A 22,666-nucleotide genomic window follows, 5' to 3' on the forward strand; every position below is an offset into this window, starting at 1 on the left:
GATTCTGAGGCTGTTGGAAAACTTGGAGAATATTTAATGTCTTATACACCGTGTAGATCCTTGAACTATGCAGCCATGGAAAACAGAGAAGCCTCTAGCATTTCTGACCTCTCAATCCAAGAAGAAGATTGATGTAACCTGAAGTGTTGTCTAAATATAACTTTTTTAAAAAGCTGGCTTGCTATAGATCCCGTGTTGACTACCACTTTCTGTCTGCATGGTTTAGAAACACAGCACCATTTCCAGCTGCTTTAAGTTCTAGTAATGGATAGAAATGACAGAAAAATTGGGCACTTTTTATTAAGTAATCTTCAGAGCCTATCTTGTGGAATGTTGCTTCTTTTAAACGCTATATATGTTCTATACAGAAACACATATCCTGATATTGGTATGTTGCTCTTCGAAATTTGAATTCTCAGATGAACCCTTGTATCCAGAGTCTTGGGGTCATAAAAATCTCTGTCTTCTTCAGTGACATTGATCCTTGTACTTTTTGGATCCAAAATAGTGCCAGTCCTAAAAGCCATCTCTTCAGTGAAAGTAAAACTACTTTGTCTCTTCATTCTTAAGCGTGCAATTATCGTTGCAGTTTTATTACCTACATTTTAGTCATTAAATTCGGCAAAAGTTTTTCAAGTGGCAACGGGAAAAATGTTTTGGTAATGAAGCTTCAGTCCTCTGGGTTACATCTTAAAAGCTCTTGGCAGAGCAAATGTGGTTGCTTGACTGCCCTTTGTTATTTTAAGAGCATTCCTAACTCTTTGCAATAAGGTTTTTTCCCTCTTTAAGAGCAGTACTAATAGTTCCTTATTACTGGCAGCATTAAAGTGACACTGTAATTAATTCATAGTAAACGACAAACCAATGGTGTCATTCTGAAATGCAGAGAGCAAAGACCTGCAGCATGGTACAGCATATTCAGTATGGAAATCCCTGGGTTTTTTTCTCTTACATAGTTTGAAATTCATTACAGATATTTGTCATGTTACCATGATGCACATGGTATCGTTCTTTCATAAGCAGGTTGGTCTGCCTGGCCGGTTTTTTCCTCACAGCATAGCACAGCTGGTTAGGTTAGCACTCTTGTTTGTGTTTTTCACATGAAAAATTTCCAAATGTTCGTTGTGCTGGCGGTTGTCACTGTGGTGAAGGAGAGGGGAAAAATCACCATAATGGCTCTATTGGCATAAAAGATAAGGGACATCTGCAGTAGTAAAGAAGATCCAGTTCTTGGTTCATGCAGCAAGCATTTCCTACTGCTGTCTCTTAATCAAATGTTAGTGCACTCAAGTCTGGTCTGTGTAGCACCTCAGAATAACTGGAAAAACTGCACAAATATGACAGAACATTTTTTCACAGCAGGAGACTCGGATGCTTCCCTCAAGGATATTCCTCACTGAGGACTTGAAAAGAGACTTTTTTTGAAGCCTTAAAAGAGACATTTATTGGTACAGGAATGACCTGGGAGAAGAGCAGACTATGTCCTATTTAGTCCCTGTTTCACCTTGCCAAGAACAATTTTATTTGATTTGGGATTCGAAATGCAGTAGTATGATAATTAGTTGCTAAAATGTGCTGTTTGACCATTCTAATTGTATGTCCAGCTGTAATCTTTGTTAGGCAAAATGGTTATAGTTCAACACTCATACTCTTAATTACTTGGCATTTCCTTTTCTTCCTGGTTTTCTGAAAATAAGGACAAACCTGATAACTAAATTTGACTACTCCAATTTCTTTGCAACAGCAAAAAGAGAGTTGTTGGTTTCAAAAGTGTAGGTCTCTTTGGATCAAAATAAAACTTTTACACTTGTAGCTTTCCCAAAACACATAGGAATTTTTTGTTTGATTTGATGGGGTTGGATGAATGAGTGTTTTGAAATTCCTGGATTTATCTTGTGTGGGCTTTTCTTACTGTTTTGTTGTCCTGTGAAATGCATTTTTTTAACATTTGCAAAAATGAACAGTTACATGGCTTTATGTAATATCTTCAATATGATTATTTCAGCACATTTAGGATTAATTAATCCTTCAAATACTTCATAGTGTGCAGTATTATTTTAGGCCTAGAAGACAGAATCAGGTTCATTTAAAGTAGATATGGAAGTGTAGTGATGTCTGGTTTTCCCCTGATTTCACAACAGGGTGATCTTTTGTAATGCTGCCAACTATTCCAAGATAAAGTCGGCCTCCTCTTAAGTCTCCGTGCATCATACATGACACTGAAGGAATCTGAAACCAAAAATGGGAAACTGGATTGCTGACAGTTGTGGTCAGTGATTGAATGGAGCTAAACATCAGAGGAAGACAGGATCAGAGGTGAGGGTTTGAGTCTGGCCAAACTTCTTCCTAAAGTGTAGAATGTATTTGATACTCCAGATATACTGATTGTAGTGTGTAAGTGGCTTTAATTGATGGACTGGGAAATTTGATATCCTAACTCGGCACTTGAGAGTATGCTGCCTTTACATGGTTACTCATGTAATTCCATTAATTTCAGATGAGTCATGATTTTGAGGTAACTAAGACATTTTAAGTATTTATTTACCCCATAGTGTTTCTGGAAAATATAAATTTAAAATCTCAAATGCTGGTAAGCACACATTTCTTATTTCCAAAAAAAACCCCTTTCTTTTTTTGTTTTAGAGTCTCATGATTAAATATGATATTGAGTCGTGATATCTGTTTTTAATTAATCAGTTTAGCAGCAGTGTACTCTTCTATGATGGAATAAAATTAAAATGTTTATTGGACAGGCATTGACTGTGTGGCTGATTATTATGTAATTATGCAGCATAACCACAGGCTGCAGAGAACTGGGGTGATAGGCTTCCTCATGTTCAGGATATCATTAATAATAAGCACGATATTTTGTTGCTTAAATACTTTGTTTAATGGGTTCTCTGTATTTAAACTGACTAGGTGGTACAGCTGACAGTTTCCCTGATTCCTATGATATTCTATCTCTACTGGCAAAGCTGAAGTGCATCATTTAGGCTTAATACATTTCCAGTAGAGGAGGATGCTGTGCAGGCCTTTTTACAAATGTGATGCAGACACAGTAGCAAGCAAATAAATAAATTAATAAATCAGCAAGTCAATCTCTATGTTATTAAGCTTCTACTGGTTTTGCCAGACTGGTCTCAAACATGACATGTACTTTGAACTAACTCTAGTTGGAAGCAGATATAATGTACATGGACTAAAATTATAGCTAATTGCCACAGTTTTATAATTTTACACACAGGTGTCACACTAATGGCAGACAGCTCTAGATTGGATAATGAGGCTTTTCAAAGGTGGCAGTACCTTATTTACTTGGCAGATAAGTTTAACCCTCTCTTCCAAAAATACAAACATTGGATTTAATACCTTATAGGTTACATCTTAGAATCCAATTTTCCTGCACTTCACTAATCTTTGCTCTAAAGTACCAAATGAGAACAATGTAGAGATCAAATGAGTTTCTCACTCTACAGGAATAGCATGCAGGTGGGGCCAGGCTTTGCCTGTGGTTCTGGGAGCAGCTCAAGGCACCACCCCACAGAAAGGGCTCTCACTGGCTCCATTTCTGGGCTGGTGAAGTTCCTATGCTCTGGTTCACATGTAACTTCTCACCCCTATCTTTGTTGCCTGGGAGAAGATTAATTCTGCTTCAGGATCCCATCTGTAATTTGGGGAGAACAGTATGTTTCTGGTGCTGAGAAGTAACACAAAGATACATACACTGGTGAAGGGAAGCCAGCTGGTAAAACCACAATGAATCTAAGTAAGCCTGACCTAAATCAAATGGGTTTTCTTTTGTCTTTACGATGAAGATGGATAATATTGGTGCTCTGTTGGTGCAGAAACAGCTGTGGCTGCTGCATCTTATTGTAGAGATTTACCAGTAAAGACTGATGTCAGGGTATTTCCTGATGAATGCAACCCAGTGTGACTCAGCAGTGACACCAGTAGCTTTGCATGTCTTGTCACAGGGAAAAATGTCAGCTCTGTAAAGAGAAGGACCCCATGTGAGGTCCAGGACTGGCCTCACTCCCACACCATCCTGCAGCAGGCGCTTCCCCCTGCATTTGTCTGATCCCTCCACACAACAAGTGTCCTGTGTGGAATCTGCTCAGGAATGGTGTGGTGTAACACAGCGATGCAGACTGGGGACCAGAAAAATTTGGCACAGCTGAAGGGTTATTTTGGGGGAAGCATGAAGCAACAAGGCTGTGCACTCCTGACTTGTCCTGTGCTGATTAGGAACAGGATACTGAGAAATCTTTTAAAAAGATGAAAAGAAGGAAAAGTAGCCTGGGAATAATGTGTCCCAGTTCGTAGCTTAAAAGCCATACACCTAAATCTGAGCTAATCACTCTATACTCAATGGGTAGTCAATGGGGAAAAAAACAAAACCAAAACAGACACCCTCAGAGTGCAGGTCCTCTCATTCTTATAGAGATGCTTAAAATGGATCAGATGACACATCAACTGGATCTCTTTCCCCTGACTGGAAAGAGAATATAGGATGCCAAATTCAGAATAACCTGTCCAGCATGTAGAAAGATAAGCTGAACCCTGTTCTTGTAATTTTTTTTTTATTTTTCTTGCTCCAGCTAGGGACAGTGACACCCAAGATCAGTAGAGGGTCTCAGCCAAGAAGTGATACTAAGCTGCAATTTGACTCTCCTTTGGGCTGATCTTTTTGTCTCACAGCAGCCCAGCACTCAACAAAGGACCTGTTCTTTAGGCATTGAATTTACAAGGCCCAGAGATCTATTCTCATGTTGCATCAGTACTTACAAGGACAAATTACCTTTCTTTTTTATCTTGCCTTTGAGTACATTTGGCAACCTCCATGTTCTTTTGAAATCAAACCAACAAGCTGCTATATTATGCTAAAAAGCCCTCCTAAAGCCTGTAGACCTCCAATATACAGGTGGGAAAATGCAGCCCATAGATCAATTTGCTACAGACTTTAGGAGAAAATTTGATGCAATTGTGATAGGAATCAGTAACCCAGAGATCAATCCTTTTTTGTGTGTTCCTATCTCTTAAAAAGCTGAGTGAAGAATTTACTGATGACATGTCAAATTATTGCCTGGGCAAATGTGTTCTTGGAGGATTAAAATAGTTTGCACTTCCTGCCAGGCCTGCAATGGCTGACAGCATAATTTCATTAGTATAATACATTTCTACGGCAATAATAATTTGTCCAAATACACTTAAAATGTTTGGATGAAATAATCTACCTTGCCTGAGGCTGCCATCAGAAAGCCCTTATCAGGCCAGACCTTCAGTCTCATCAACACCTGTGCAGGAGGCTGCTCCTATGCCATGGCTCAGAGAGGTGTGAGAGCCCCATATCCTTCACTGGCTGGAAAGGAGAGGAATGGAGAACCATTTCATTCTGAATTTTTTACTCCAGACATCTGGAGCAAAGCACCAATCCTGGAAACATACTATGTTGCGCTGTGCTCATTGCTGCCTTGGCTAATATTGTATCAGTATCTCCAGTGGCTGGAGTTTCTGGGTGTACCCACAGACATGCTGAACTGGAAAAGTAATAGGAATTCCTCGCAATCCAAATCAACAAAAGGCTTGAAGGAGATAGAAGAAATCTCTTTCCAGCCTGATCAAAATTAGAAAACAAAAAACAATATTATAAAACCACACTCAGTTCCTTGGCTCTGCGTTGATACTTCAGTCATCCTGGGTTGGGCCTGACTCTGGTTCCCTGATCCCCAGCTCCACTTGCAGGCAGGTGTCCTGCCCCAGCCTTGGCTGTCCCTGTCCCCAGGGAGATCCCCCTGGTGCTCTGTCCCCAGTTTGTACTGCTCCTGGTGGGGGCAGTGAGATGGTCCCTGCCCTGCCCTGCTTGCCCAGGGATCCCCTGCAGCTCCCAGCTTCCAGGGGTCACTGGCTGCCACCCATCCTGTCAGATTTGCACTCTTTGGTGGTGCTGACATAAATAACAATTCGCTGACTGCAGGAGTGATTTACTTTAAGCACTTTAGCACCTGCTGTTGCTCATTACAGGATTATCATGCCCCAGATTGTTCCCGGCAGCCCAGGGTTTACAGTGTTAGCACATGGCACGTGTGTAAGAGTTACCTTACAGGGGTGGTGGGTTCATGCACTTGCTCTGTCCTCTCCATGACCCTACTTCATGCTAAGATCTCTCATGTAACTGGAAGCCACAGGTTTTAGGCATGTGACAATCAGAAAAAAATTCACAATTAACTCAACCTGAGGGCTTTTAATGGTAGATACCAGCATCTGACGGTATCTCATGGTTCAGGATAACAGCACATTCTCCACCCTTGGCTCATTTTGTCACTACGTGGATATCATTGCCATTAGCCTTTCCTGAGAAGGATAAGAAGGATACAAAGATGGAGCTTGTACTAAAGGCTCTGCAGACATCTGGCATTTCACACTGTTCTCCTGGGCTGGCATTCAGTGGGGGAAGTTATAATAGTTTTTAGGGCACGTATTCCAAAACTCTTGGCAAAAATAGCTGTCTCACTCTTCCTGGTAATCTCCCCTGCCTACTTAATTGCTTAAATTGCTGGTTCTTCTGTTTTCTGATGTCTGCAGTGCATCCTTTCTCACTGTAGCATTTCACAGGGCTGCAGACTTAGAGATTCAACTTGTTTTATTAAAGTTGTTCACCTGCAGCCTGAGCCATAGAAGAGTTCCATTATTATTTTCTGGCTTGGTAACCATCTGTTTCCTAGTGCCAGCACCAGCCACAGAGGTGCCTGCTATGTCCTCTCTGAACTGTCTGTCCTCTCTCCTCTCACCATCAAAACTTTCACTGGAAGTTACTTTAATTGTTCTGCTTAGGATGGCTGTATGGACAACCACCACTTAGGAGCAGTGCCCTTGGCATTTCCAAGTAGGAAAGATGTAACAGTCTGTGCCCAAAGATACAGAAAATGGGGGAAAGAACATGCTAACACTACAGAGAGCAAAGCACCCTGCAGCTTTCTCAGCCAGTGCTCTGATGAGGTGCAACAACAAAATAACCCCACTGGCTTACAAAAAATCCCCAACCCAAAATGACCCCCCTAAAATCTAAATAACAGGTTTATGTAGTGAAAGACAGAACCGGTCTATACAAGTTTTGAGTTGTTTTGAGGAAAAGTTCAGCATGACTATAAAAACACTGTAGAATCAAAATTCATATAAACTTCAAGTTTAAATAAGCATTGGTGCAAAGCGGGGAAGAGAAGGAAGGTTACCCTATAAAAGCCTTTGAAAGGTTTACTTAAGAAATACCTTTGAGGAACTCTTTTAAATCAAAAATGGTGCTTAGAGGCAAGGAATATACTTCTGATACAGAACAAAAGGCATTCGCTCAGGCCCTATTCTCTTTACTTGAAAAGATAAAGTTTAATATATTTAATGGACTGGTAATATTCTTATATAAAGAAAAAAAAGAGATATTCTAAAGTAAACCTGCATGCTTTTGGTATTCTTTTGAGTCATGGAGTGTAAGCATAGCTGAGGTACTTGCCCCATATAACATTGTGAAGATGGCCTAAGAGCATCTAGTAGAATTCTGGACCCCAAAAAAATGGTCCAGATAACATAGAATATGTTTTATGCTAAGAGCCAGATTTTCAAAGGACTTTGTAGAGTAGATTCAAAGAGGGCCTGAATTATATAGGACTAACATGTTATTTTCCAGAACAGGAATGTACTGCTGACACTCTATGGGTTGCATGGGAAAAGTTAAAAATTGTAGTACTCAGATGGGAAAAGTCAAAATTTGCAGTACTCAGATGCTGAATGGGGGGAAGCATAAGCCAGCCAGCCAGTAGTCCAGGATGACAAACAGGAATGGTGGAGAGCTCCTGTCAACTGCTTTATCTTATCCAACCTAGGTGGGGAGGGCTTCCATTTCAGTTATTGGCCACTTCACGATGAAATGCAACTTAACCAGAAAATTCTTCACTGTGCTCCATTTCAGAACTCTCAAATGTCCTTGGAATAGTTTAGCCTTTAGGGGGTTTCTTGTTACTGGAGTCTTTTACAGAGCAGAAATGAAGGCATCGCTGATGTCATTGCGTGTACATTGCATCACACATGCTTTTCACAGTCATTCAGAATTCTCTGATGTTTGGCAAACAGAAAACACTCTGCTGAAATGGTTAAATAAAATAGGCTAGTAGTTGCCTTTTTTTCAAATACTATTTCACATTTTGAAATGTATGTATATAAAAACACTGAGAGTAATCTTAATCAAGGGAAAGAAAAAGGTTTCCTTATTAAGGAATGCTGAAGAGATTTTGTGTGACCTTTTCACCCACTCAAATCAACATTTCGATTACGCACATCTCCGTGAGTGATGCTCTTACCAGTTTAGTTATTTCACTTTGTTGTTGCCCAAGAATCATTATTTTAAATATAACGGGTCAGTCTCCCTCTTCTATTTCTTCACTGACCTTAAAAATAACTGATATTTAAGAGCCTGAAGTTGTGATTTTGACAATTTTAACAAAGCAGTGATATCAAAAGTCTTTTGTCTATGAGTTGATTAGTCAGGCTGGTGACTCTTGACAAGTTCAGGCTTCTTCAGTGAGAGTAGGAATACCAGAAGATTTTCTGTCCACGAGTGACACTGTTATCAAATAAGCATTTTCTATTTGTATACATCTTGTCCTGCATTTTTAAACCAAGGCTGTGCAGGAAGCATTAAAGGTGGCAATATCTAAAGTTATTTTGTGGCATCTGACTCTTAGCTGGGTAGTGGAAACACAAACCAGATAAATGCAAATAGTTTTCAAGGAAAATTTCTTGGTTTTTCCGCTTGATTTATCTGCTTGATTTTTGGTAGAAAAGTTAGGAAATTGAAGTCGGTCTAGACAACATGTGCATGCAGCTTTTCTGGAATAAAGACACTATTTAATATCAGGGAAAGAAATAAATTAAAAAAAAAAGAAAATATACTACTAGATGTTGATGATTATTTTTCTAAAATATGGTTTTTTATTTTCAGAATGGACACATCAGTGGAAAGTACTTTGTACCAAAGGTTTTCAATGACTTTTAATGACTCATATTTATCAGCCTTGTTTTGTCATTGATTTTTCAGGTAGAAGACCCCATTTCAGCTGCTGGAAGCAGTGGTTTTGGCATGGAGAAATCCAGGTATTGCTTTCTGGGATTAACTATTGCCATCACTATTACCAGTGGAATCATGCTTGGTAGGGAGTGAATGTACAGCCTGTCTGCCCACTTGGATGAGATGTGCTTTCCATGGGAAAACTTGAAGCTAGTGTATGAAAAACCACAAAAACTGCAATACCTGTGGTTTTATTCTCAGGTGACAGTTATCTAACTGGAAGAGAATTTTCTTGGGTTCATAAAAGGAGGGGTTTCATTCTTGTTACTGTATTGTACCTTTAACTATTGGATACCTTCTTCAGGCTGGTGGGTAGAAATTGCAGGCAAGCTGTACAGCTCCGTGGATGACATCCTGTTCATCTGGGCTCGGCTCTTGGGAAAACATTTTTAAAAGGAGAAGTGGTTGAGCTAAGAATAGATGATTACTTCTGAATTTGCTTTCCAAGGGCCATTAAGTAATCAAATGAGCTCCTGTGATTGGGAGGAAAGCTCAGTAAACCGACATAGTGCTGGGTCAGCATGTGTACTAGTGAGCACACAGGAGGGAGCTTTGCATGGCTGAGTGGAAAGTTCCCACTGATAGCCATGACCTGTTCTCTTCAGGATAAAGGATTTCATTAGGTGAATATTGAACAGCCCTTACTTTGGTCTACACCACCTCCCAAGGTCACCCTGCAGGTGGTGACCCAGTCTAGGTGTCTGTAATTCAAATGTGAGACCATAAGACAGCCCAGTATATGGAGGTAGTTACCTTTAAGGCGTCATTTTATTTAGACAGTTCTGAATATGGAATGATGTTATAATTAGGACACTCGGCTGGGCTGTAGGAGATGATGATGATACAGTGACTCAATTTCTCACTTGTCTGTGGGATAACAACTGTTTCCTGTGGGCGTTGTAAGCACTATAATTCTGTCATGTTATAGAGGTGTTTCCAGCTCAACGTGACAAGCATTGCCGGTTAAATCCTGCAAGAGTCCTCTAACTCAGAAAAATGGAACAAGAAAATTTAATGAATGGTGGAAATTGTGCATGCTTATATTTTTCATACACCAAAAAAATGGGATTATTTTGGTTTATTGGCTGGCCACCCAGATAGATGTAATACCCAGGTTTCTGCAGTGCCTAGTTTCCTGCAGGCTGCTCAGACCATGGACTGCTTCTGCAGCATAGCAGAGCCCTGATCCTGATTCTTTGTGACAGTCACTTCCACCAGTCTAGACCAAATGAGTGTGAGAAATCATGGCAAGTTAATAATGTTTTTCATCCTCTCTTCCTGAAGGCTAAATGTCTTCTCTGTAGGGACAAGGATCCTCCAAAGGGTGAAACAGAGCAGCCCTCATTTGCAGGCAAAAGGACAGCCACAAGTAGAAACACATAGTCTCTTCTGCAGAGAGCCATGGGCATTACTTTGAATTAATGGTTTCAAAATCTGTCATGTTCTGCTTCAGAAACTGATGGAGGAAAGGGCCCTTTTATCTTCCTTTCTTTACTGGCATAAGAACTGTACAAAATCTGCTATTTTGTCCTAGCTGAGATTGGTACAGAACATCCTTATGACTGAATCATTTCCAAACACCCTTGGGGTTAGAGATGTGAGCCTGAATGAAACTGTCAACTGTACTGGGAATATTTTCATTTCCCTCCTTATCTCTGATCCACTGCTCTGATCCACTTTCTCCATACCTTTTCAAGAAAAGAGATAGGGTATTTGGCTTAGATTTTGGATTTTGTCCAGGTAGATGTAGAGATGGAAACCCCTGCTTACTGCCAAAGTGAGAGATACACAAATAATACAGAGAACATTCTATGTTAAAACTGATTGGGAGCAAAGGGAAAATGGTAATAATAATAATATGTAAAGTGACTTCACTCTGTAAGTGTTTCTTCACTTGAATAACTTTTAAAGTGTGAGTTTATGAATTATAACTTAGCTGTAGCTGATTTCAGTTTGAATTCTTCAGGCTTCTCAATCTAAGCACAGAGATCCACCCACAAGAAACAGCTTGCAGACTCAGACCTTTAGCTGGAAGAGTTGGCTGACTTATGTCAATCAGCCTGCCAGTATATTCTCTCCCTACTCCCTTCCTAAAATAGCAGTATCTAGTTGAAAATTTGTTTTTGTGGGGGTAGGGAGGTGATAGGAATAATAAAATGAATTCATAAGCCTGGCTGTGCATCATCCTATGTATATTAGCCATTCACATGTGGTGCATGGCTCCAGAGTTCACAGTAATGCCATTCAAAGGGACTTTGACATTTAAAGGTCAAAGCACCTCATTCATTTGGAGAGAATAATCCAAAAAAATAAAAAAGAAAAAAATTAAAGTGAGCCTCAGAAAGAAAAATTAAGAGAACAATGGTGTGATAGCTTGCCATTTTGCTTGCAAGTGGTTTTGAAGATCAGTCAGTAGTTTCTCTTGCCATTCACTGTGAAGTATAAAAGGGGTATATAAAGACAAGCCTCTGGCGTAAAAATGGCTACAGTGCCTCTCTGCTAGAGATCAAATAGCCAAGGTGCTTTGAAAATCAGAGGAAATAACAAAAATTATGTGACAAAGTTCTGCTTGCTGCCTTCTGCTTCCTTCTTCAAAGAGCTGGAAACTGAACAAGCCTTGCCTCTGGTCTATACTTTCCTCCATTTCTTTGCTTCTTTTTTTATTTTTTTTCTTTGAATTTTTTTTAAATCAGAAAAAATATTTGGTCGGTTTAGGAAAATGTAGTTATTAAGGAAGAAGAACCAACTGAGTTTTAAAGGCCCTCTTATTCATCTTAAAAGTCACTGAGTCATGCTGGCAGAGGGCACACAGTGCTGCTATTTGCACAACCTGAGGGCAAGAAACATTTTTTAAGCTCTTGTTGTTACCACACTTTTATAATAGGCACAATCAGAGCAAAAACCTTCAGGAAAAAATGTAAACATTTTTATAAATTTGTTCTCTTGCATAAGAACTGAAAGGTGAAGCCAACTTTTCCCCCATTCCAAAGCAAAAATAGACCAGAACTACAAAAAGCAGATTAAATTCTCAGCTTTCCTTGAACTCCCTTTAAAACAGAATTGTGGTTTCACAGCTGGACACTCTCCATGTCTGTAAATCACTGTTTGTTGCCTACTTTTCCACACCATCCAGCTCACCTGAGAAGCTACCTTTGGTGGGTGCTATTGAAATGAGTCCTTAGGCTGGATTTTTAAAAGGTTGACATTTAGCTAGATGGGAAATAAATACCACATGACTGTAATGATAGCACACACTCTTTATCCCCCAGCTTTTGGGAGGATGAAAGCCTGTCTTCTTTCAAGGCATTTTCAAACTTCCAGTAATGTGTTAGCAGGAATTTACTGTTGGAAACAAAACACCATGACTGCCACTGCAGAGTTCCCTACAGAACTGCCACGCACATCAGCCTGGCTGGTTTGAAACTACCATGTGTTGGCAGGGAAAAGATGCAACATACTTAAATCACCTCCAACATGAAAGATTTCTAGAAAAAAATCCAAAAACAACACAGTGAAAGGTCTCCCACTATCAGATTATGATTTGTTACTGCCATACGGAGCGCTTAAAATGAAGGTTAAAGAATTTTCAAACTCATCATTTCTTTGGTTCTTCTTTTTACCAAGTTTCTGAATGCTGGTTTTACAATCTCATAATTTAATAATGAAAAGAGTAAAGAGCAAACACTACATATGAGTGTCTGTAAAGGACATAGAAGACTAAGCAATATATTTAAGTTGGCTTAACTGGAAAAATTTAACTGGATCATGCTGAAATGTCATAATGTACAATATCTATGAACACTAGTTTTCAAGGAATGCAACAGTTTTGCCTCTGAGCTCCTTCCTCCACTGTGGTACTAAACAAGGACACTTGTAGTGAAATGGGATTATTTTCCTTGGGAAGAACTTGAGCTGCTTTCTCTCTACCAGAAGAATCCAAGATGGTGAGTGTTGTTAATTCATTAAGCAACTACTACAACACAACTGGCTTTCAAGGAGAATATAAACTCTTCTGATTATTTTAACTAGAAAATAAATGAAGTTTTTAGTATTCCAACTATGATCAAATGAAGGTATTACTATAAAGTTATTACTTTGATCTGCTGAAGCAAATGAAGGCAGGGAAAATGATGTTTTAATAATTCTTCAAGTACTATCTGGTTATACAAAGTATATCCAAAATAGGATTTTTCAGACACTCAGAACTCATTCTAGATATTTTACGGTATTGTACACCCTGCCTAAAAATATTTCCCTGTGCCTAACTCGTTTTTCTTCCTATCATTACATTGCAAAAACACTTCAAAGCAATGAAAGGACTCATAAGAGGAATCTGATGCCTGGGTTTCCATCACCACCACCCTATGTCATGTCACAGAGGTATTCCTGACAGATGTGGGTCCTTCAGGATTTGTATCTCAATTATGCTTCTTCACTGCTGAGTGTCAATACACCAGGTCTATTCATCATGCACAAGAAGACAGTCTAAGAGAAAGAGTTGGGGTTGTTCAGCCTGGACAAGAAAAGGCTCTGGGGAGACCTTGTAGCAGCCTTCCAGGACTTAAAGGGCACCTGCAAGAGAGCAAGAGAGAGACTTTTCACAAGTGGATGTAGTGGTAGAAGAGAAGAGGTAATGGTTTGAAACTGTCAGAGAGTAGATTTAGGTATTAGGAGGAAATTTTTTACTGTGAGAGTGGTGAGACACTGCCACTGGTTGCACAGAGAAGCTGTGGGTGCCTCATCCCTGGAGATCTTCAAGCCCAGGTTGGATCAACTTGGGGCTTTGATCAACCTGGTCTAGAGAAGCTGTCCCTGCCCATGGCAGGGGCATTGGAACAAGATGTTTAAGATCCCTTCCAACTCAAACCATTCTAGGATTCTATGATTCCATGATGTTGGCAAGTGTATAACCTGTCCCTCGTCAAGGACATAATTTTTTCTTAATCTTCTAATAGCCTGGATCATTGTTCATCTGAGTGCTGTTTGTGTGGCTGTATGTGTGATCACAATGGCACCAAGTTTACGTAGATCTGTCCCAGATGCTGCCTGAGACCAAGTCCCTTGGCACCCTGCTGTGAGTTACCTGGAAGCATTCCCACAAACAGTTCTGACAGTTTTATATTTATGTTGTGCAATGCTTTGGGCTCCAGAAACCAGGGCCAGACTTCTGCCCCAGGATTATGTATCACCTTCTCTAATGAGCTGGAAAACACACCAGAAAACAGCGCTCAGAAACTCAGTGGAAACGACCACACAACAGCCACTGGGGAGAATTTTCACTCATCCCAGCTGCCAAGTGGGCTTTGTCCCAACAAGAGAGGCACAAAGACAGAAGCAAGCCACTAGAAACACCCTTGTCAAAGAAATGTTGATAGCTTGCACTGCTACTTTACGAGTCTCAAACCAGATTTAAGTGACCTTCAGGTTTCTATTCACAAACAAAATGGAATAATAAAATTTAAAGATGCTTTGAGCATGTGTTTGGCGTTCAATTGTCCTGAGGATCTTGCTGAAGACCTTAGCCGTATTGGTTTACAGGCAGTGTGTAAGTTTTTTTTTTAAGTGCCCATCTTCTCCTTCCTGTCAGGTCAGCCAGCCAGTCTGCAGCTGAGTTCCACGGAGATACAGAAAAAGAAGTAAAGCAGCTGCAGTTTAAAAGACCATAAATTACTCCTTTCTTTGATGGTGGGTGAGTGCAGGTTACACTAATTTTTCATGCCAGCATCCCACTTTCCTTAATGACTGTCTTAACTGCAGCCCTCACAACTGTCTTTCAGGCAGTTTTTAAAGCATGCAGAAGTATCAAGCAGAACCTTGTCATTTCTCCATATTTGCAAGTTGAGCTTTCATAAGACAGGTTTTCATGAGTGCATGCAGGAGGACACAGTTGTCAGGGATGACAAAATCTGGCTGGTCAGGACTATTTTTTTTTTAATGCTATTATATGAAAATATGTTTTTAGTATTACTTCAGTGAGATCCAGAAAGCTTAGAAAGACTTAGACAATCATTGAGGGGGATTTTGGTGCGGGTTTTTTTTTCCCCTCACAGTCAAGAAATTATCCAATTATAAGCCTATAGGAGTTATGATCCCTCCTTAAGTTGGGAAAATGTTCTTAAGATCCCCTCTCAACACCAAGAAAGCAAGAAAATTGCTCCTAGAAAATGATTCCATTTTTGAGGCAAGTGCATTCTCACTGACATTTCCCTCTCACCTTTGAGAAAACTCAGCTGAGTCCCTGAAATTAAGTCATAAATGTGTGTAAGGATGTGTGGAATGAAAAATTATATGGAAGGTAAATTACTCCTGGAAAGTAAAGGCCATATAGCTAACTGGAATGGAAAGGCAATTGTCCATTAAATTCAGCTCCCATCTATCCATCACAGCCCAGATGTCCTCAGTCAGGACAGGCACAGGAATGGACTCATTCAACTCAGTGGTTCTTAGAAGAAGGTGGGATGATGTTCTGTATGGGTTGGACCATTTCCACCAGAGTTCCTTCTTTGCTGTGGTATGCACAGGATGGACCACAGACATTTCTAGCCCAGTGTGTATAGTTTGTTTTAGATTACTTAAGAACAGGAAATCAGTAAAAGTGAAATAACAAACAAAACCTAATCAAAACATGCAGTCTTTGTCCTGAGGTTTGATTTAGGTACAAAAATGTAAGCATTAATAAAAGGTTACAAGATTATTTATTTTTGCTTGTTCTTGTCCTGCCAACAGTTCTTGTCATTTGAAAATGGCCCACAGTGTCTTTCAAGGACCTTCCTCATCCCTTTGTTCTCCTCAGGGAATTTATCTATCACTACCCTTTAAAGAGTATTTTATTTTCCCAGTTAGTGTTTGGAAGCACTGCAGAACAGTTGGAAATATGTATCTATATGTAGAGAGAGTTTATCAGGATAAAGCAAATTTTGATATTTCTGACATTAAATTCCTAACACATCATATAAATATGTTATGTTAAATGTCTGGTTATCTGAGCGGGGTAAAATGTGATTTATTTTTTTTATTCGGTTTAGATATGGCCAACAGAATTATAAGCAACATAAATATAAGCTGAGACCCAAATTAAAAAATGGCTACTATGTGCCTAATTTAATCTTAAGTGTAAATTACTATTCAGGAGCCTTTTTTTTCAGTTGAAGTTTATCTAATTTAAGGAACTCAGGACTTGCCTCTTCACATCTTTTAATATACTGAGTGAGAATCAAGTGTGTGGGTTTCCATCACCTTGATTACCCTCGCCATCAGCAGCAGAAACTGTACTGCAAGTAATAATGGCAATAATAAGATACTTCCCTTTATTTTTTATTCCAGGCAGAGCATTCCAGTCAGTTTCCAGAGAAGTATAAGTCTTGCCAATAAGAAGACTAAAGGCTGTTTAGACTACCATCATTTGTGATTCATGGAGAATCTAAAAGCAAAATATTTTACCAGTAATACCTGCATAATCATGATAAAGAAGCCAGTAACTTTTTTCCTAAAATGGTTGTAGCTGCCCATACCTACAAGCTGTAAATAAAGCTAAGTCTCACAAAGAAGAGATATCAGTCTCATAAGTAAGAATGTCTGCTTTCAGTATGAAAATGTTTGATCTAAGAAGCCTGAAGCTTGAAAAAAAAAATTGAGAGGAAAGATCAGCCTTACATTTCCTCCTAAAATGAAATCTTTACACTGCTGCTTTATCAAGTCAAAATGGTGGGTCTGAAGATGAACTAAAGTATTGTGTCTGAGTTACTGACCTTCTGTTTCTTGAAAATAATTCCATAATGAAGAGTTATTTGTTAGGATCACCAGTTGCATTCAGACATTGCTCAGTGGTTAGCAGAATGCAGCTTTGCAGGTTTGCAATGCTTCCAAGAACTGTAGAATCATAGAATGATGCAACTTTTTAGGCTGGATAAGATCTTTGTTAACATAGTACTGCCAAGACTGCCACTAAACCATGTCCCTCAGTGCCACATCCACATGTCTTTTAAATACCTGCAGGCATGGTGGCTCAACCACTTCCATGGGCAGCCTCTCCCTATGCTTGATAAGCTTTTCAGTGAAGAAATTTTTCCATCTGAAGAAAAATATTTTTAGTTGCTTTTATTTTTAACTTATTTTTTAATCTATAAAAAGTTCAGTTTGTTTAGGGTTGAATTTAGGTTGACTTATGGATTTTTAAGAACCTCAGAAACCTCAAAAACTAAAAAAAATTTTTAAATGTAAAACCAGCCAACCAACCAACCAACCAACCAACCAACCAACCAACCAACCAACCAACCAACCAAAAACCCAAAACAGAACATAAAAAACAAATTCAAACTTGAGCTTCTGGAATAGAAAACTTCCAGGCACCAACACAGCTGGGGAACAACAGCTGAAAGACAGATTTCCAGGAAGGATGTGGTGGCTTTAGTGGACAAGATGACCAAAAGCCAACAGTACACCTCTGTGCCAAAGAAGGCCACTTCTAACAGCTGTCCCATTTCTTTGATTAACTTCTGTTCTGGACTTGCTCTTCAAGTTCTTTAAATTGGGGTAGTACCATTTGATTGCAAACCCATGTGATTACGGTGAAGGCAGACTATCCAGGCTTTTTTCTTCCCTTTTCCTTTGAATGCTGAAGACTTTCACACACCAGTTACTTGTGTGAAGATTCTGACATTTCCATGAGCTGATCAGAATATGCATAAGAAGACTCAGAGGATTTTCTTCTCTTTACAAATTTTAAGTGACACAGTCACATTGGGGTGTTTTATTCTAGGAAACAGACAAGAGTACCTGAAGCAATAGTTTATTGCTCATATTCTGAATGTTGTTATAATTACTTTCTGTTTGAAAATAATCAGATGAATGCTTGCTGTTGTTAGGTGAAGCCAGTTGTTAATTATCTACATTTTCTTCTTTTTTCAGTTATTCTTCCTACATAATTAAAAATTCTTCCCCATCCAAAGGGAAGTCTGCATTCCAGCTGAGTCTGAGTCTCCTAGAGGGAAACTTTTTTCTCTTCTTGCTGGTTTTTAGTCATCCCCTGCTGATATCCTGTCGTCCAGTCAAAACAGAATGAATTTGCAAGAGGCTTTCAGCAGCAAAAAAGTCTTTGAAGCTTTACTGTAAAATAATACATGCAATGTACTGGAAAACAATTGAGCTCACAGTGCTGGAATATAAAATCTTAGTAACAACCACTAATCAGTACGACACACCAAGCCCAACATTAATTTGAAACAATTTCATGTAGTTCTTGGGGATTGTCAAAATGGGAAGTGGATGTAATAAAGACTCTAACAAAATTAACTTATAAAAGTGTATTGAGTGAAGCAAACAATCACATAGAAGTTTTCACTGACTGATAAACATGAGGTCAGATTTCATCTCACAGTGCTGAAAACCTTGTCTGTTTTGTCTGAGAATATTGTGACATGCCTAAGAGCAATCAGGCATGATGCCTAAGAACATCCAAAATTACTTGGTATCCAAATGAAGAATTAAAAAAAAACCTCAAACATTTCCTAATTAATTCAGCTCACTACATTGCCTGTGGACTGTCAGTGCTGATGTGAGGAATTGGCAGAGTCATGCACAGTTAGAGACAGATTCTTCTAGAAGCCACCAAAATGAAATCTGAAGATAGTCTACAAATAGAGTGTTGTCACTATGGAATCCTATGGGAATCATCATGTACATCAGAAGAGCACAGAAGACAATCTAGATTCTGTCTGGAATACAGGATGGAAGGCTAATCTGGGTATTATCTGTTTGAAAATCTGTTTAATTAAATTCATGAACCTGGTTGAATGGACACATTTTTCCTTTTTTTTTTTTTTAGTATATAAATAAGACTTCTCATACTTTTTTAAAAGATTTGTGTGAAGAAAATGAGATATAAAATCACTGTTGTGCTGAAATAATTATTAAAATATTTAGAGGTTTGTAATTTTGTGGCTAATTCAGACAATTAACCTGTTGCACTAAACATGAAATTTAAATTGTTGGAATTTGAAATGCACAAATGCTTTCCAAATATTAATAACATACACAGATATTTTTCTATGCCTGTTACACTGTGAACATGAATGTGCAGAGCTCAACATGTACAGGGTATTAGACAAAGCAATGGGCCAAATTCAGACTGGTGAAGCTCAGCCAGATTGTTGTGTATGATTCAGTAAGCTTTTACTGTGTAATAATTAAAATAAATCATGCAACCATGCTATGCTGCTCATTGTTTACAGATCTTCCTTTGCAAAGTTGAAATTGTTCTTTCCTCTATGAAGGTCCCATCATTACTGTTCAGAGTTACTGAGAACAGAGCTGATCTCTTGCTAAGGAGCACTGCACTGGAGGAACAGGAGAAATGCAGGGGTTCTGTTAATCTAAGGTACAGTCCTATCTGTTATCCAAGCCTGGTATCACTCACCTGACAAAGCAGTATCTTGAGCCATCTAATTTGCTCTGCCTTTTGCAATTCTGGATTAATCTGGAATACAGGTATTTTACTGGTGCCACACCTGGTCACAAGGCTGGATATTGAACACCATGTAACTCCTTATTACCCCATTTTGTTCCTGACCCATTCTTGATTTTGGGACTGAACCAAAAGCCTCTGAATATGTTGCATAGCCCAGTAAAGAATCTTCTTTTTTCCTATGGTGATCCAACATGAATAACGAACTTTTTAAATTATTTTCTAAGTTGTTCAAGAACAACTTCATTTATCTGAGATGTAATTGATAGAAAGCACAATTTTCAAACAGTGCTTAAGAGCATGGAGGTTCCCAAGGTGCTGTGGAAGACGTAATTATTTTTGCCATGAAACTGATTTCTGTTGATGTTGTTTTCTATAAATATTGCTTGATCCAATGGAACTTGTTTTAGAGCTCTACTGAAACAAATCAATTACCTCTTGAAACTTTTCCCAGTGTCATCTGGCTTTCTAACCCCATACATTTTAGTTTTGAAAAACAATAATTTTTTTATAGTGCTCTACTAATTTTTGATGATTTCTGGAATAACTATAGTAGAACTTGCCTTTATAAAACAAAGGCAATAAAATTATTTTTACTCTCTGATGAGGCCTTGTTCTGCTAAAAAAGTCAATTTTATAATTGAGAAGCTGTTTTATAAAGAGTTTCCATTAGGAAATAAATTTTAAGAAACTTTGAAATATGTGCCTTGAATTTGCTCTTCATTCACAAAACCTAATTTGTAAAAGATGTATTTTTAATAAGATCACAGTTATACAGGAAATATTAATATTTAAATTCTCTTGAGCCTGAAGAATTGTTGTTTAATTTAATTTTTTACATAATGGTGAAAGAGAGTATTGAAGAATACAGTGTTCCTGCACCTGTGTTATGCAGTTAAAGACATATTAATACATTTTATTTTGTAGTGTGCCTGGTAGATTGAAATCTGCTGTATTCTGCTGCAATCTGCTGCTCATTTTCTCACAGATAACAATGATTTTTTTAGTCAATTTTCTCCTCTCATTGAATATATGGAGGACAGCAATAAACTCATGCCAGAAACTTCCTATAAAGCTCTCTACTAAGGACTGAGGCACCTGAAGTTGACTGATATCCTTTCTTTTTGGCATACAGTGCTATCTGTGCATATTCATAACACCCTGCATCATTGCACATCCAGGAGCATCAGTCTTCATAGGTGAAACACTCCGCAGCACTCACCCCTAAAACCTACTGAGATCTAGAAACGTGGGACAACATCCATTTCACCCAGCTTTGCAGCCTGTTTTGATATTCCTTGTTCCCCATGTGTACTTTATGGGAAGCACAGGCCCATGTGAAATAGTTCTGATGCCTAGAGCACAAACAACTTTTTTAAACTTCCCTTTCCTATGACTGTTCTTCTTGGGTCTCCTACAGCTTTGACTTAAGGATGGATCTCCTAGTACCCAGCTCACACCTTTCTATACTCCTCATACCTACTTGTATGATTAATTAAATATTTTATTTCTCAAAACAGGAGATAAAAAACTGCCTTTCATAATTACAGAATTGCTGAAGCTGGTATCTGTAACCCATGTGCCATTTAAGTGGTTGATTCCATGACATGAGCACTGCTAAAGGAAAATTGCAAACAGTTGTAATTAATTTACAGCAAGGCACTGAGTTAGGTTTCTTTGAAATCGTATTTCTTGTTAAAAGTCAGCCTGAGCCTCTAATAAGACCAGATGGCAAAATAATTTGAAAATGCATTTATTTTTAATACTAGAGGGATACCATAACAGAGAGATTGTCAGACAAAAACCATTTTATATGGCAGCAGTTGAATGAGGAAAAGCAATAAGATTAATATTGTCATTTTTCACAGGTGACTCGTTTATATTTTTTCAGAGACCTATTAGGCTCTCTGAATGGTTAATAGGGAATTGTGTATTCATAACTTTTTCTCAAGGGGGTCCTCAGAACTACCAAATATCTTCCTCCTTCAGTCATCTTCTGGGTCTTGGCTCCCTGATCATCTTTTATGGTGTATACTGGTTCGGGTAAGCACTCCTTTGGACTGAAACATTTAGCTCCCCACAAAATAAAGTCTAGATGCAGTTCTGGGGATAATTCAGTCCAAAAAGTGTTCTCCAAAGATGATATGACCCTACACAAGCTATTAACTCCTGCATTACATTCTTGCAACCCAGTCTCTGTGGGCTTTGCAGCCTCAAGCAGCCTTACATGTCTCCCCAAAAGAGGTAATACATTAGTTCTATTTCATGTTATAAAAATACAGATCTTGATAGGCTGAAACAATTGATTTCAATTTCTGCTAGAATATGCAATCTATTAAAAACCAATTATGTTTCTCAGCAGCCAGGGCACCATGCAGGTCCCCGAGGAGGAAGCCCAGGGCTGGTTTGGATGCAGCCAGCTTGTTCAGACAGGGGAAGTCCCACTGTGCACAGGAGCCATCTGGGAGTGCAGGGTTGTCTCTGCAGGAAATGCATTTAGCAATGCAGGTACAGCCAAAGATACTAAGCTTTACCAGTTATTCAGGCAACTGATGGCAAACTTGCAATTGTGTTATTGGCAACAAGCTGCCTACAGACCTTCCCCTGCACTGCTCCACCCTACTGCAGAAAATATGTGTGCTTTGGTCCCACAGAGCCTGTTTCACAGGTTTTGTACCTTGATGAGGTATCCACACACTTTAATGTGTATCATTCCACAGAAAGTCTTTGGCATAGACTTCTTCAATAATATTACTTTACTAATGCAAACAGCTCCATTGGGTCTCAGTGATTAGTTGTGTACTCAGGTGTTTTTTGCACTGGGTCCCAAACTGTGTTCAGAGTAAAAGTGGTATAGGTTTGTTCTACCATGACCTCTAAATAAAAACATCTGCAGTCCAGTGACTTCAAAGTTCCCATGGTTCAAAATACTTACCTATAACAAAATGGATGCTTTTTTTTGATCTGGGGAAACAGTGTCCAGTTAAACTACATTTTCTTATACCCATCCCCAGTATGTGCCAAAGGTCTACTGCTCCTGTAACCCTTGAAATTTTATTAAAAATTCTGCTACTATTAGCAATGTGCTG

The sequence above is a fragment of the Camarhynchus parvulus genome, chromosome 1 (genome assembly GCF_901933205.1).
Source record: "Camarhynchus parvulus chromosome 1, STF_HiC, whole genome shotgun sequence".
Taxonomy (NCBI): Eukaryota; Metazoa; Chordata; class Aves; order Passeriformes; family Thraupidae; genus Camarhynchus; species Camarhynchus parvulus.